A 17,595-nucleotide genomic window follows, 5' to 3' on the forward strand; every position below is an offset into this window, starting at 1 on the left:
TCAAAACTTTAAGAATGCTAGAAGAAAACACAGGAGAAACACTTCAGAACATTGGTCTAGACAATCATTTTATTGCTAAGACCTCAAAAGCACAAACAACAAAAATAAAAATAGACAAATTGGACTATATTAAACTAAAAAGTTTCCGCACAGGAAAGGGTGCAATCAACTGAGTGAACAGACAACTTGTTGAATGTGAGAAGGTATCTGCAAACTATTCATCTGACAAGGGACAAATATCCAGAATACACAAGGAACTCTAACAACTTAATAATAATAAAAAATAATCCCGTTAAAAAGTTATTTTAAACAGTGGGCAAAGAACATGAGTCGACATTTCTCAAAAGAAGACATACAAACGGCCAGCAGATATATATAAAAAAATGCTCAATATCACTAATCATCAGGGAAATGCAAATTAGAACACATATAAACGACAAATATTTAAGGTGATTGATCTATATTAATATGATACCTGGCCCCACTTTAGACTTTTATTTTCTTTTTCATGACTGTCTGTTTTCCTTTTATATCAGTGTCATACTACAGTAGTCATTGTAACTCATTAATACATTTATTATCTGGCAATACAAGCCCAACCTCACTATTCTTTTGCAAACTTCTTTGTTTACTCTCACTGATTTCTTTTGTATACAGGATTTCAAAATTATTTTTGCATATCACCCAGGTTTTACTAGGATTTTTGAAATTACATTAAAATTACAAAATAATATAAAGAGAGTTAGAATCTTCATGTTACCATTCTTCTTATTTAGGACTACATTTCATCTGCCACATTTTTAAAGTCTTATTTTATTTTTCCCAGCATTTTGTTTTAATTTTCTGCATATAGTTTCTATACATTAACTTTTTTCCTAAATGATTAGATTTTTAAGATAGTGATACATTTTACTCTATTGTTGTGGGAGAAATAATTATTGCTTTTTACAGATTGTGTGATACTGGTGTTTAGCAACTCTTCAGTACTAAATATAGTCAGCTAATTATGCAGTTTTCAATCTTTCTAAAATATTAATGCATATTAGACAGGAGCAGTATCAAAGTAGACACTTCACTTTCATTAGTGTCCTCAGTGTTGTGAACTTTCTGCCAGAGCCAAGGTATTGGACAATCTTATTTTAGAAAGAAGAAAAGCTATTATCATCTAATAAACCTAAAATCTCTCAAAAGTCAGACAGTTGAACATGATCACATCAATTACTAAGATAAATGCAACATCTCCCTTTTACACACTTAACCTCAAATAAATACAACATAAATACAATTATGTTTACTACACACTTAAAATATTTTTAAATCAGTCTCCCAATTGACATTATTTACTTAAAAAAAGACTATTTTACAGTACAACATAAAATGTACAGTGACTTACACCTGGAATCCCAGCACTTTGGGAGGCCAAGGCAGGCAGATCACGAGGTCAGGGGTTTGAGACTAGCCTGGCCAACATGGTGAATCCCCATCTCTACTAAAAACACAAAAATTAGCTGGGCGTAGTGGTGTGCGCCTATAGTCCCAGCTACTTGGGAGGCTGAGGCAAGAGAATCTTGAACCTGGGAGGCAGAGGTTGCAGTGAGCCGAGATCTTGCTACTGCACTTCAGCCTGGGCAACAGAGCAAGACTCCATTTCGGAAAAAAAATAAATAAACAAATAAATAAACAAACGAATAATAAATGGCACTATTCAGAAGGACTTGAAAATACAATAGACTTTAGAAATTTGTGTTTTGGGAGAAACTCAACTATGTAAAGAGTTCTTTACCTTCTCTTCTTATGTAAAGCCAACTCCCTAAAACTTAAAATCGATGTTACTCTTTACTTGTTTTGAAGTTTTAAGGTCTCAACACTTCCATATTATAAATTAAAAATAACTTCAATTTCTTTAATGTTCTTTTCATTATACTATTTGGTTTAGATGTGTAGTAGCTACTCCAGGATTTAACATGTAACTCTTTTTAAAATTTTTTTAATTTTTAATTTTTGTGAGTATATAGTAGGTATATATAATTATGGGTTACATGAGATATTTTAATAGAGGCTCGCAATGCATAATAATCACATCAGGGTAAATGGGGCATCCATTACCCCAAGCATTTATCCTTTGTGTTACAAACAATCCAATTATACTCTTTTAGTTATTTTAAAATGTACAATCGTATTATTTTTAAATATAGTCACCCTGTTGTACTAGCAAATAACAGATCGTATTCATTCTAACTATAGTCACTCTGTTATACTAGCAAATACTAGATCTTATTAATTCTGATTTTTTTTTTTGTACTCATGAACCATCCACACTCCCACTCCCTACCCACATTACCTTTCCCAGCCCATTCTTTCACTCTTCATCTTGATAACTTAAATTGTTTTACTTTTTAGTTCCCCCAAATAAGTGAGAACATGCAAAGTTTGTTTTTCTGTGCCTGGCTTATTTCACTTAACATAATGACCTCCAGTTTCATCCACATTGTAAATGCCTGGATCTCATTCTTTTTTATACTTGAATAGGACTCCATGGCCATAAATGGAGATTTAAAATGACCTGAACCACTTATGATGACCTCACCATTATTTATAATATAAAGAACAATTTAGAGAGATATGGAGGTAAGGGATAAAACCTTCTATGTACCAAGCTCATATGTATAGATCATATAGTTACAAACTGGATACATTTCAAAACAAAATCAATTTTATAATTTCATATACTTTCCTTGACTCTGGGCCCCCATGTGATTCAGGCTTTCAGTGCAGGCAATGAATTCTCATCCAATCAGAGCGTGAAGGGTACAGGACTCCATGTCTCTGATTTTCCATGAGAATACTTGAACTTTTCATCCATGTGCACTGATTTTTGTTCTCTACGTATTGGGTCCATTACATTTCTGGGCCTCTTACCAGTTCCTGGCCTTCCTCTGTTGATCATGTTGGAGAAGACATAGTAATTCACTTCTGCTTTGCAGTAAGGCAGAATTACAGCACGGAGGGCTTAAGCAAGTTGCCAAAGATCACATATCTGGGGAGGGGTAAAACCAGGATTTGATTATCAGAGGTCTGATGTCAGAGTCAATGCTCTTAGCTACTTCTCTTTCACGGCCTTTCATAACAAATGTTCAACCAGTATCAGTTTCCCTTTCTCTCCTTTTATGCAATGAACTCTGCCTGTACTGGTCATGATGCCTTGATTCACGTTTGGAGTCATAAATACCTGACTAATTCAAGACACTCCTCCAAATCTCAAAAATCCTTAAACAGGAATTCTCACACTTAGCTGCTCATTGTAATTACCTGGGGAACTTTTAAAAGTAGTAATATCTGGGTCTCAACCTGAAGATTCTGAAGGAATTGATCCAGGCTATGTTCTGTGCATTGGGAATTTTGAAAGCTCCTCAGGTGAATCAAACGTGCAGCCAGGCTAAGAACCACTGCAGTAACAAACCTGGGCATCAGCTGGTTCACCTGACAAGGAAGGACTCACTCCAGCTCAACTGATTTTATTTCTAGGTATTGGTGACACAAGCAAACACAAAATGTATCAGTTTAGAACCATCCAAAGTGGAAATTCAGGTACATCACAGTTCTACAACATAGCATCACTGTGTTATGACCTCACACACACACGCACACACACACACACACATGCATGCCATTCATTTAGCTACTAGATTCCTATTTCTGCATGTCCTTTACTGCTGGGCCCTTAAAAGGCGTGTGTTTAGGTATAATAGCATGGTGCCATCTCTCAGACTATTTATACTAATCCCTACAGCTGTTGAAGCTGTCACTTTGTAAATGCTATTGTAATATGAAGGGCTCTTCTAAAAATAGAGCATTTTTTATCTTCCAAAGTCTTTGCTAACTAGGACCATGGAATACACACAGCTCCTGTGCAACTACAGAAAGATAAAAACAGTCTTACTTATCTCCGTTTTACACCTGCCAGTGCTTTTGGGAGGCCTGTCCCACCTATCAGGGCCAGGAAAATATTTAGCAGTTTGAGTTTTTACATTCACAGGTAAAACCACAGTGGAGAAGCACAAACTAGGGCTTGTGAGAAAACTTAGCACTTTACTCCCAGTAAAGTGATCAGCTGGTTCCTATCTTCAGGAGTACCAGTCCCCTTTTCAGAAAAGAGTCTAAAGTGTGGATTGCTTCCAATGAGCAGTATTGGATACACTGATGAGGGAGGCAAGGCGGCAGCCACATAAAGCCAGAGCTCAGCATAACTCACTCATACCTCTCACTAACACAGTCACACCACTGAACACCTGCCACAGCCTTGCGGCCCTGGCACCAGCAGCCAACAAGGCAGATGTGGCCCCTGCCCTTATGGAGCTCACGGTCTAATGAGGAGGATGGATGTTAAATGATTAAAGTCAAATAAGTAACTACAAACAGTAATACAAACTAGAAAAGAAAAAAGGGCTATGAGAGAACATAATAGGAAGAATCTTCTTGAGATTGAGTGGTGGGAGGAGGGGGCAGACACCCCAAGTTTAAGGAATGAGTGAGATATGGCTTGGAGGAAGGAGAAGAGTATTCCAGGAAGGAGGAGTCATGGATAATGCTAGCCCATTCTGCAAGGAATTCGTATGATGAGAGGGGAGGCAGTGAGCCAGAGCAAGGACCCTAGAAGAGGTGGGAGAGGGAGATTGAGGTCAGATCACTCAAGGCCATGGAGGTCAGGAGGGGGATTTGGGATGTTTTCCTGAGTGCCATGAGAAGCCTTAGAGGCAGAGGGGTTGAGGTTACATGACCGCGTTTGCATTCAGAGAGGAGAAAGAGTTAAAGAAGAGTGAATGTGAGCACACCAGAGAGAAGGGCCAGTCAACGGCTCACAGCATTCTCACCCAGCTGACCACCTTCCCCTTCTTTAGCCCGTGTCCTCAGGTGAGGAAGCAGCCAGTGTGTTTACTACCTGTCAGCACTTGTGTTTTTTGTGCCTGGAAGAACGAGGTGGATGGGATGGAGGCTGACATGGTCGTTGCATGGTCCACTCATCCACGCTGGCCTCCAGAACACAGCGGAGTTGCAGACCTCTGTTTTTGGGAATGACTGCATAAGATTCTTGCCCGTGGGAAGGTGCTGCCTGCCTCTGCTTTTTGGTGATGAATGAACGCTGGGTATTTTTGCTCTCGGTATCTCTCCTGTCAATCTCCTTTTTTTTCCCCAGCTTCTCTCCTGATATCTCAGTTTGGACTCCGACCTCCTTTCACCTGGCTTGCTGCAATAGATTTCTAACTGGCCTCCCAACTGGTTTTAGAACCTCCAATATTTTCTGCTAATCAGGCCTGCCTTGAAATCTGACTCATCTTCTCAAATCACAGTTTTCAGGACACCACACCCCTGATTTTCTCTTGGCTCACCATTGCAGAATGAATTAAACTGAAGTTCTTTCATTTGCATTCAAGTCCCCAAAGTACCTCTGCCTTTTATTGCCTACTGTTCTTTGGATTATTGGCCCAACAGGACCACACTCTATTCTAGGACCATGTCCTTTGGTCTCCCGTCTCTTGTCTTTGGAATTGGCCCTGCCTATCAGAAATAAGTGAAATTCCCTTCTGTGAAAGACAAGAGCATATTTCTCATGCCATTTATTCCCTAGCTTCAATGGCTATCTTTGCCATCCATCTATCCTACATGTTCTGGGAGGGCACAAACTAGCTAATTCCTTACTGTTGTTGCCCATCTTAGTCCTAGGATCAGGAAACACTGACACATTTGGACATACACACCTGGAATTCTCTTCCCTCTTTTCCTCATCTTCAGATTACACTGGAAGTTTAGCAGTAGGTCAGAGCTGAGAAACACCTCCATTTTCTTTAAGTCTAGGTGCCTACTTTCTTTCTCATCCTTCTTTGGCTCTTTTAGTACTGATGGTGCCAGCCACAGTTTTCCTTTAATAGAAGAGAGGGGTTGCAGAGACTTTTCTTCTCAGCCAGTATAACAGTGTTTGCAATACCCCTCCACATGGCCAGCAGTTGGTTTCAAAAGTCCCCATGGCAGTGATGGGTAGGTAGAAGGGGACAAGTTCTATTTTTACCAGCTCTACTTGCAAATGGCCACAAAGTGATAGTGCAAGCTGGCATTTGATTGACTCAGTCCCACTGAAGGGAGTCAAGAGGCTGTGTTTGTGCACCACCATCTCCAGATCCCTGAAGGGTTTGGAGGCTCCCAAGTCTGTAGACTGCAGACCAGCTTTAAGTGATTATGTCACAAGGCATTAGCAGGTCCTTAGCTGATGCAGAAAATACCCTTTACGAAGTGTCATAAAGCATAACTGTGGCTTCTGGATGTCAGGACTTCTAGCACTACAGCTTCTAATTGCTAAGTTCTCAAGTTCCTTACCAGGGACCAGGAATATCACAGTTCTTAAATGTCAAAGAAAAGGGAATCAGTGCCACCCTAGTCTTGACCTGGAGAAAAACAACAACTCGGCAGTCTTGGGGCAGTGTTCTACAAAACTTGTTTGTAGTCCTTGCAGTCCTACCTTCCTCCACACTCACACTTTTCACTTTCAAACTAAATTCAAAAGCAAATTATGCAGAGGCTGACAACCCCAAGGTGGTGAGGATTTTGAGCAATAGGAATTTGTATACATTGTTGATGTAAGTGAAAATAATAAACCACCACTTTGGAAAAAGTCTGGCAGCTTCTTTTGAGACCAAATATACATCTAGCCTGGATCACCCTTAGGCCTTTACCCAAAAGAAATGAAAACATGTCCACAGAAGGGCTTGTGCTAAATGTACATAGCTGTCCAAATGTCCATCAGTACAAGAATGCATTAACAAACTGTGGCATATTCATGCCTTGAAATCCTATGTAGCAATAAAAAGCAATACACTGCTGACATATGCAACAAAACTTGGAAAATACGCTGAGTGAAAAAAGCCATATACAAAAGGGGACATACTGTATGATATGAAATTCTAGAAGAGGCAAAACTAATATATACTCGAAGAAATCAGATCAGCCTCTGCAGAAGGTGAGGTCAGGGATGGACTGAAAGGGCTCATGAGGGAGCTTTTTGAAATGATGGTAATGTTCTACATCTTGGTGGAAGTTTGGGTTAGTTGTATGCACCTGTCGAAATTCAGAATATTCACTTCTGAAGACTTGTGCGTTTCATTGCATGTGGATTTTCATCAAAAATTAAAACTGCACACAAATATTAAATTTCACTTAATGATTGTATTACGTATTTAGGGGGAAGTGTCCTGTAGTCTCCAATTTACTTTGAAACCCAAAATATGAGATGGATCAATGCATGGATAGAGGGATAGAGGAATGAATATGTGCTATAGCAAGTATAGTAGCATGTCAGTGCTAGAATTTAGGAGGTAGATGTGTAGGTATTCACTGAAAAATTATTTCAACTTTCTGAGTAGTGTAAAGTCTGAAAGTAAAACCCCGTATTGTGAGCTGCCTTGACATCTGGTGTAACCAGGAGGGCCTCGAATGGCCTTACTGTGAGTTCCCCTCCCTACCCTGCTATCATAGATAAGACCCCAACCCAAACAGCCCTCTTTATCCAGGAGGTCATACACAGGTTCCTATTTATCCCTGAGTAGTGGGTTTCAGTTCCTTGCCAGCCCACAGAGTTATTCAGTCAAGTCAATCATATCCTCCTATGGGAACCAGGGGCACCTCACTCTCTTGGTACTACAAAGCCTGCCACCCTCAGCCCCTGGTAGTTCACTTTGTTCCCAAGAGGAACCCCCATGTAGCCCTGTGTAGCACTGGTGTCCTCCTCCCTCAATTGTGAGTATGTGTGATTGATAAATCTCATCTGTCTAGTGTAGGGTGTTATGTGTTTAGCCATCCCCGTAAGCCAAGGGTGAGAATCCTTCCTTTGGGTGAATAGGAGACAATTAAAACATACTTCATGTTTGAAAATTTTATAGTAAAATATTGGGGGAAAAACCTGCCATGTGCCTGGCAGTGAGTAATGTTACAAAAGAGAAAGCATTGCTTCTGTCTTCATTGAGCGTATAACTCACTTGGGCGAATACTAAATAATATTACACCACATACTGATCATGTAAATGTAGCGTATACTCTACCCGCTCTCTATCATTTAATTCTGACTTGCTCAGGGCCTTGCAGTGATTGGAACAGTATGAGAATCCACACATCAGAATGTAGCAGTGCGATACAGTTCAGAGAAGAAAGCCCTCCACCACTTTTTCACTCTGTGTCCTATAAGAAAATTACTTCCCCTCTCTGGGTCTCCATTCTTCACCCATAAAAATGAGGGGTTGCCACAATTCACCTTTCCAGCTCTAACAGTCTAAATATATTTAATTTTAAATTAGCATAAATTACTGCACTTATAATTACCGTATGACAGGAAAAGGAAAGGGGCATTTATTTTTGGACCCCTAATTCCTGAGTAGTCATTTGCTTGGTAAACAGTTTATTCCATTGCAAACAACCCCCTTGTTTCCACCCAAATGCAAACCCCCAAAGAGCAGGAATTTAATTGCCTGCCTAATCCAATCATCTGATTCTGAGAATATGCACAATAGTCAGCAATTTTTTTTGGTCACACTAATACTAATAGTCAAATAATCCAACTCAACTTTCTTGTGGACAATCACCGAGAGGGGAGCCAGGGTTTCTTCTCACTCACAGAAAGGTTGGCGTGAGGATTTCATACAGAGGCAGGCCACATCCATGCAATGAAGCTGAGTTTGTGACTAAGCAATCTGGATGTGTGGATAAAAATGTCACACGCGGCTGGGACAGATTCACTGCACGCCTGCAGAGATAACAGTCTTTCCTTTTATTCTTCTCAGGCTTCAGCTTGCTAAAGATTGGTGAAAGATGATGGCTGATCTAGGACATATTCACTGAGGACAAAACAAGACAGATTATGCTTTGGAGACATCTTTCCGGGGATACTTTAAAATCTGGCTTAAAAGCTTGTGGGAGAAGAGACAGAAAGTACCGATTATCTGTAGATAACCAAGATTCTCTGCCTGTGACATTGTAGTGAGGTACCCATCACCAACTGGATTTTTTTTTTCCCAGCAGGAGGAGCGGGCTTGCTCTAAGCCAGGATATCTTAACCTCAGCACTATTGGCATTGGGGACCAGAGAATTCTTTGTTGGGAGGTGGGGGGAAGGGACTGTCCTGTGCATTGTACGATGTTTAGCAGTATCCTTGTCCTGTGAAAACTGATGTGTCTCCAGACATTGTCATCTTCCCCAGTTGAGAACTACTGTTCTAAACTATCCACACTCTCTTAACCAGATGCACTGGAGAACAAGCTAAGGATGCATGAAAAAGATGGGTAAGGTGAGGGAGGAGCCATTCACTCACTACCTTTACTTTCAATGGCAGAGAAGAAAGCTTAGCTTTCAAATAATGCCCTCAAATTGGCACATTTTTAAAAATTGTAGGAAAATACACATAACACAAAATTTATTATCTTAACTATTTTTAAGTGTGCAGTTCAGTATTGTTAAATATATTTACGTTGTTGTACAATCAATCTCCAGAACTTTTTCATCTTACAAAACTGAAACTCTATACTCATTAAACTCCCCACTTCCCCCAGCACTAGGCCACTGGAATTCTATTTTCTGTCTCCACGAATTGAACTACACTAGGTCTCCCATTCATATAAGTGGATTCATACAGAATTTGTCATTTTGTGACCAGCTTACATGACTTAGCATAATGTCCTCAAAGTTCATACATATTGTTGTATGTCAGACTTTTCTTCCTTTTTAAGGTAGAGTAATATTCCATTGAATGGATATGCCACATTTTGTTTATCTGTTCATCTGCCAGTGGGCATGTGGGTTGCTTCTACCTTTTGGCTATTGTGAGTAATGAACATGGGTACACAAATATCTTTGAGATCTTACCTTGAATTATTTTTGACAAAAATCCAGAAATGGAATTGCTGGATCATACAACAATTGTATTTTTAATATTTTGAGGAATGGCCAGACTGTTTTGCATAGCACCTGGACCATTTTACATTCCTACCAGCAATGCACAAGGATTCCAATTTATCCACTTTCTCACCAACATTTATTATTTTATGTTTTTTGTAGTAGCCATCTTGATAAATGTGGGGTGATATCTCATTAGTGTTTTCTTCACAACTTTATTAAAGTATAATTAATATACAAATAAGTGTATATATTTAATGTATACAATATGATACATTTTGACATACACATGTGGATCAGTGATAACACAAACAAGGTAATAAATATGTACATACCTCCAAAAGTTTTTGTGTCCTTTTTATTTTTGGTAGTAATAACACTTAAGATATATCCTTTCAATAAATTTTTAAGTGAACAATACCATATTGTTAACTATAGGCACTACGTTGTACAACAGATCTCTAGAACTTATTAATCTTGTATAACTATAACTTTTTACCCATTACTATGGTTTGAATATCATTTGTTTGTCACCACCAAAAGTCATGTTGAAATTTGATCCCCACTTCGGCAGTATTGGGAGGGAGCCTACTGGGAAGTGTTTGGGTCATGGGGGAAGATCTTTCAGGCTTACAGCCATTCTCACAGTAGTAAGTGAGTTCTTGTGAGACTGGATTAGTTCTTATGAAAATGGATTAGTTCCCATGACAGTGACTTGTTATAAAGCCAGAACACTCCTTGGGTTTTGTCTCTTCCTAAATGTCTGCTTCCACTTTGACCTTCTTTGCCGTGTTTTGACCTAGCACATATCCTTCACCAGAAACTAAGCAGATATTGGAGCCATGTTTTTCATAGTTCTCAGCCTTCACAGCTGTGAGCTAAATAAACCTCTTTTCTTTATAAACTATCCGGACTCAGATATTTTGTGATAGCAACACAAAATGGACTAAGACATGCCATCCATTGAACAAATTCCCCTTTCTCCATCACCACATTTGCATTTCTCTAATGATTTGTGATGTTGAGCATCTTTGTATATACTGGTTGACCTGTATACTTTCTTTGGAGAAATGTCTATTGAAGTCCTTTGTTCATTTGTTAATCATTCTCTTTGTCTTTTGTTTTGTTGAGTTGTAGGAGTTCCTGATATATTCTGGATATTATATATCAAATATATAATATGCAAATAATATCTACCATTCTGTAGATTGCGTTTCACTCTGTTAATTGTATCCTTTGATGCAGAGAAGTTTTTAATTTTGATGTAGTCCAATTTATCTGGTTTTACTTTTGTTGCCGGATTTTTGGTGCCATGTTCAAGAAATCATTGTCAAATTCAACCCAGGATTTTATAGTTTCAGATCCATGTTTAGATTTTTGATCCATTGTGTGGCACACCCTTTTTAAATTAATACTACTATGTGATATAGTTTTCTGAGTTCTGAGGTAGCCAGGTCTCAACTGCTCACTAATGGATGGAGTCATGGTTACAGTGATAAGCTAAGTTTCTCAGGCTCTTTCTTCCCTTGCTATAAACTTTTAAAAAGTCCGTGACATTATTCCTGGGAGTACCAAGGGGGGCACACATGTGCTCACAGGAAAGTTCAGTCACATATTTACTGCCACATCCCATCATCCATTTCAATTGATTGGGTTCCATGAAGTCCAGTGAATACAACCTCCTTGTCTTGACCTGTCTGCCATCTCCTGCCAGGCACGCCTCTACTTTTCCAATAAATATGGCCTATAGGAAACTATATTATAGTTTCCTATAATCCACTGCTGCCAACTTATGTGAGAACCACCACCATCACCCTGGGGCTCTCCAGGTGTCAGAGCTGTAGTGGTAGTATAGGTTGAAATAAAGGAGCACATCTCTACCTTTTTATTGTGGCACATTTTCTTAAAGAAGCTATATGTTTTGGGGTTTGCTTTTGTTTTATCAATATGACACCTTTAGTATTTGCTGACAGCATCCTTCTCTTCCTGTAACCAGTTCCAGATACAAGTTCATGGGGTTGAGGTTGAGTTTGAGAAGCTGCTAGTGGCAGGGCACCCACCATGTCTTGGTAAGACCCAGCACTCCAGTCCAATAATGAAGCTTTGCAACTGGGTGAAGCTAAAGGAGCCTGGCTCCTATTTCCCTCTGGATTGATACTTTCCCAGGATCCTCACTCTCTTGTGCAAATAGACTGTTGTCCACCTATCCTTTTCATATCCCAGCTTAGTGTTCTGCTAAGATTCCATCTGAATTATTTTAGAATGATTGTGAGTTCAGGAAGCATCCTCAAAGCTATGCTGATGATCTACTGTGAGTTAGTCACAGCACTGAATAAAGCTTCGATGTAGGATTTTCCCAAGCACTTACATAAATCTCATTTGTTTGACACTAATGAAGAATCCCTGTTTTTTTTATTTAAAAGGGATATTTGTTATATACCTTCCAATATTTATGAGTTAATTTGAATCCTGCGGTAAAGCAAAATACAATCTTGAACCAGAAAATGCTAGTAATCCTTCCACTGTGCATCATTGTTGACACTGTTAATTTCGTTTTAATCACACAATCTTATCCCTGAAATGTTGGCATCTGTGTGGCAATAATTCCAACTGTTCCAACTTGAGGGGGATGGGGAAAATCATTAAATAAGCTGATAATCAAACCAGGAAAAATTTAGAACTAGGAATTGTAGCATCTGCTTGCTAGCACCTGCTAGGCATGCAGAAGGGTCAACTGGCACCAACAGCCTCAGAACTGTCCCTTGGTTAAAGAGAAAAGGTGATTTTCTTTTGTACCTAAAAGCTAAACCTCTCATTCCTTGTGAATGAGTTTTTAAATTATATATATATTTAACAATTGTATTAATATAGGGATGTTGTGAGCATTTAACAAGATAATGCAAGGAAAGGATGTAGAACAGACCCTGGTATTTAACTCAGTAAACAATTCTTTAAATAATGTTTTAAAAAATACACTGAAGGCAAAGTGTGGTAGAAGAGAAATAAAATGTGCTTTAGCATCATGTGATCATGATCCAACCACCCCACTTAATAAGTAAGTGACTCTTGCTATGTTACCTCTGGAACCTCATCTTCTTCATCTATAAGATATAGAAATCATCATCTTCAAAGAATTGTTGTTAAAACAGTAAATGAAATAAATCAGTGCCTACTAGAGTCACTGGTACCTCACTATCATCATGATGCAGTACTAAAAGTTAGAGTTTAATGATCACCAACTATAAGCCTAACACTTTAAGTTGGTCCTTTTATTGTCTCTAAGAGATGAAGAAACTAAAACTCAGACAGGTTAAATAACTTGCCCGAGGTCACAAAAATAATAATTATTCACCTTTGAACTGAAGTCATATCAGTTTGATGCCCAAGTTCATGAATTTAATCACTTTAACATACTGGCATGCCCCCTTGTTGTAGAACTTTCTTCAATGATGCTCGGTGGCTTGGCATTAAAGAATCCAGCTGAGGACATGAATAGATGAGGCAGAAAGGTGGGAAATGAAAAGGCTAATGGTGGCACAGTGCTCTGTTGAGATTGCTGTTGTGAAATGAAAACAGACAAGAGTTGTGTGCATGTGTTGGGAGAGGGGGAAGGGAAGAAATGTTAGGATACTGTCATGAAGCCAAAAGAGAGTAATGAAGTGAGGAAATAGAGCAAGTCAAATGATTAGAAGACAAGATGGAGTTCCTAACAATGCACCCAAGAGATCTCTTCTGAAGGCAGCTGTTGATCCAAAGGCTTCTAAGAGAAAAATGAAAGCACATCTCTATGTTGTCCTGACTGGATTCCAACAGCATGATACTTGTGGGAATGAAACCACTTTAGAAGGAAAACAACCTGGGTAATTCCAACATCACTCAGTGTATAAAGATTCTTCTGTAATAACTATCCTGGTTGAAGAAAAATGCATTATTGAGCATCTTAAGACCATAGGAAAAATAGAGTTAAGAGAACCAAGGTCACAGAAAACTCTATGAATGCCCTTATAAAACTTTCACTTTTGTCAACATAAAATACATCCAATCCAATCCAATTAAAAGAATATCAAGTTTGTTTGTTTGTTTTTCCAAGATAGCAGATTAGAGGCTTTTAGTGTGCCTCAGCCACTAGGAAATAGCAAAGGAGTGTATAAAGATCAATTCTGTGAGCCTGAGTTCCAGAAGAAAAATGGGAATCCACTGAAATTGTAAAGGACACTACAGGTTCTGGGGAAGAGAATGTGTGCAAACAGCCCTTATGACCTCGTCCAGCTGGTAAACGTGAGTGAAGCTCCAGTATGTGAGAGAAGCAGACAGTCTCCCTCTGTGACTCACCTTTCCACTAGGGATCCAAGCAACCCAGCTGAGGCAGAGCACTTTGCTTCTCCCAAACCCTGAAGCTAACTTGGAGAGAGACTTGGAGATGTTGTAAGGGTAAGACACTGGGAAAAGCTGCAGACATTTTGCAGATCCTGGAACAAGAGCAGGAAACCATTTTTAATCTGGGTGCACACAAATCAGCCATTCTTTGGAGACCCAGCACCATGGTCATGCAGGGATTTAAATCTTGGGCCAGTGATTGGAATGCCTGCTTTGGAGTAGAGTAAGGACTCCACAGACAGAACTGTGGAAAGCACCTCAGTAACAGGCATGAGAATTGTGCTCTCCTCCTTTGCAGTTCTGGGACTAGAGGAGAGCTGCCACAACTGTGGTTTCTCCTGAGTGATGAGACTTGCAGCTAGGGCCAGCTTGGCAACCTGGGACTGGTCTGCATGTGTCATTGCTGAGTGCCCTAGTCCATTTCCCTGAAACTGTGGTACAGCGAGACCATCTCCACTCCACACCAGGCAGATCTCCAGGATTTCAGAGTACCTGCTAACCTGGATCAGCTGCCTGATCTACCCCACCTTTCCTATGCATAGATTATGTTACAGCATGGCCCTCTCTACCCCATCTTTAGGAATATCTCTAGGCATTCAAAGCACCTGCTTGCCCATATTGGCAGCTTGAGCTATCCCATTTTTCTTGTGCAGATATCTGCAGGGGGAGGGGGGCCCTCTCTGTTACATGCTCAGGCAGATATCCAGGCATTTGGATTACTCAGTTACCTGGAATAGCAGCCTGAGCTGCTCTACTCTTCCTGTGCAGGGATCTTGGTGCAGGGGAGTCCTCTTTGCTCCACATCCAGGCATGTGGAGCACCCTATTTATTGAATTAGGAGTTTAGGCTGCCCTCCATAAACATCCTGAGAAGCTGGGGCTGAAGGGATTTCCCAGCTTCACACCTGGTTCTCTTAACTCTATTTTTCCTATAGTCTTAAGATGCTCAATAATGCATTTTTCTTCAACCAGGAGAGTTATTACAGAAGAATCTTTGTACACTGTGTGATGCTGGAATTACCCAGGTTGTTTTCCTTCCAGGTGCTTGGTGGCTACCCACTGGATTACCTCTTGGTGCTTGAGCTTGTGCTTGTCATCAGGGAATCTATAAGCTGACCTGTCCAGTCCACCCCACCCATCTTGGATCCCACTCCCCAAGGGCTGAGCATGAAATTCAGACTTCTGTGCATTCCATGAATCAGCTCATTGCCCAAGGCAATAGAAAGCTTCTCCCAGTAAACAACGATCAAGTATACACCCAGCCACATTGGCTGTAGCTGGCTCTTGCCTATAAGTGCCATCTACTGGCTTGTAGGTCAAACTGCATAGCACAATATAAACTATGTCAAAAGAAGAATATAGGGCTATAGAGGTAAAGCCAAAAGACCCTACCCAGAATTCTTTACAGTAATATCCCCTAGGGAAAGGAAGAAAGGAAAAAGAAAAGAACAAAATAATATTATAGAGAAAAAAATAAAATATTCCACCTATACCAAAATAATTGCAAAAATTAGAAAGTGACAACATCTCCAGATGAGAAGGAAGAAATGCAAGAATTCTGGCACCATAAAAAATCTGAATGTAGTAACATCACCAAATCTTTCCAACAATAGTCCTTAAATAAAATGGAAACTCAGAAATAACAGATAAAGAATTCAAAGCATGGATTGCCAGGAATCACAATGAGATCCAAGATAAGGTTGAAAATCAACACAAAGAAACATCTAAAGCAATACAGAAAATAAAGGAAGAGATAAACATCTTAAAAAGAAATCAGTAAGAGCTCCTGGAATTAGAAAACTCACTTGGGGAATTTCAAAATACAATTGAAAGTTTTATCAATAGACTGGACCAAGCAGAAGGTAGAATCTCAGAGTTTAAAGACTGGTCTTTTGAACTAGCCAAGTAAAACACAAATAAAGAAAAAAATTGTTTAAATAAACAAAGCCTTCAAGCAATATAGAATTATGTAAAGTAACCAAACCTAAGAACTATTGGCATTCCTGAGAGAGAAGAAGAAAAAGTAAACAATCTGGAAAACATATTTGAGAATATAATTCAAGAAAATATTCCTTATCTTGCTAGATAGAATAAATTCAGAGAACACCTGTGAGATACTAGACAATACAAACATCAACAGGGCATATAGTCGATTGTTCAATGTCAATGCTAAAGAAAAAAATCTTAACAGCAGCTACAGTAAAAGGTCAGATCACGTACAAAGGGAATTCCATCAGACCAACAGTGAACTTCTTAACAGAAACCTTACAAATCAGAAGAGATTGGGGGCCTATTTTTGGCTTCCTTGAAGACAAGAAATTCCAACCAAGAATTTCATATCCTTCTGAACTAAGCTTTATAAAGCTAAGGAAAAATAAAATATTTTCAGACAAGCAAGTGCTAAGGGAACTTGTTACCACTGAACCAGCCTTATGAGAGATTCTTAAGGGAGGTCTAAACATAGAAACAAAAAAACAATACCTGCTACCACAAAAACACACTTAAGAACATAGCCCACAGACCCTATAAAGCAACCGCACGATAGAAACTACAAACCAACCAGCTAACAACTTCACCTAGGATGGAAACGTCACAAATTAATATTAACCTTGAATGTAAATGATCTAAATGACCCACTAAAGAGGTACAGAGTGACAAGTTAAATAAAAAACAAGACCTATCCATCTGCTATCTTCAAGAGAAGACATCTCACACATAATGACACCCATAGGCTCAAAGTAAAGGGCTGGAGAAATATCTACCACTCAAATGGAAAATAAAAGAGAACAGGGGTCACTATTCTTATATCAGATAAAACAGGCTTTAGACCAGCAACAGTAGAAAAGAACAAATAGGGCCTTACTAATAATAAAGGGCTCAATTCAACAAGAAGACTTAAATACCTTGAATATATATGCACCCAGATTCATAAGATCAGTACTTCTAGTTATACAAAAAGACTTACACAGCCACACAGTAATAGTAGGAGACATAAACACTCCACTAACAGCATTAGAGAAATCATCAAGGCAGAAAACCAACAAAGAAATTCTGGACTTAAATTATATACTTAACCAATTGACCTTAGCTGATATCTATAGAATATGCCAGCTATCAACCACAGAATATACATTTTCTCATCTGCACAAGGGACATACTCCAAGATTGACCATATGATTGGTCATATAACAAGACTCAATAAATTAAAATGTATAGAAATCATACCAACCACACTCTCAGATCACAGTGAAATAAAAATAGAAATCAATACCGAGATCTCACAAAACCA

Source organism: Theropithecus gelada, chromosome 6, assembly GCF_003255815.1.
Source record: "Theropithecus gelada isolate Dixy chromosome 6, Tgel_1.0, whole genome shotgun sequence".
Lineage (NCBI taxonomy): Eukaryota > Metazoa > Chordata > Mammalia > Primates > Cercopithecidae > Theropithecus > Theropithecus gelada.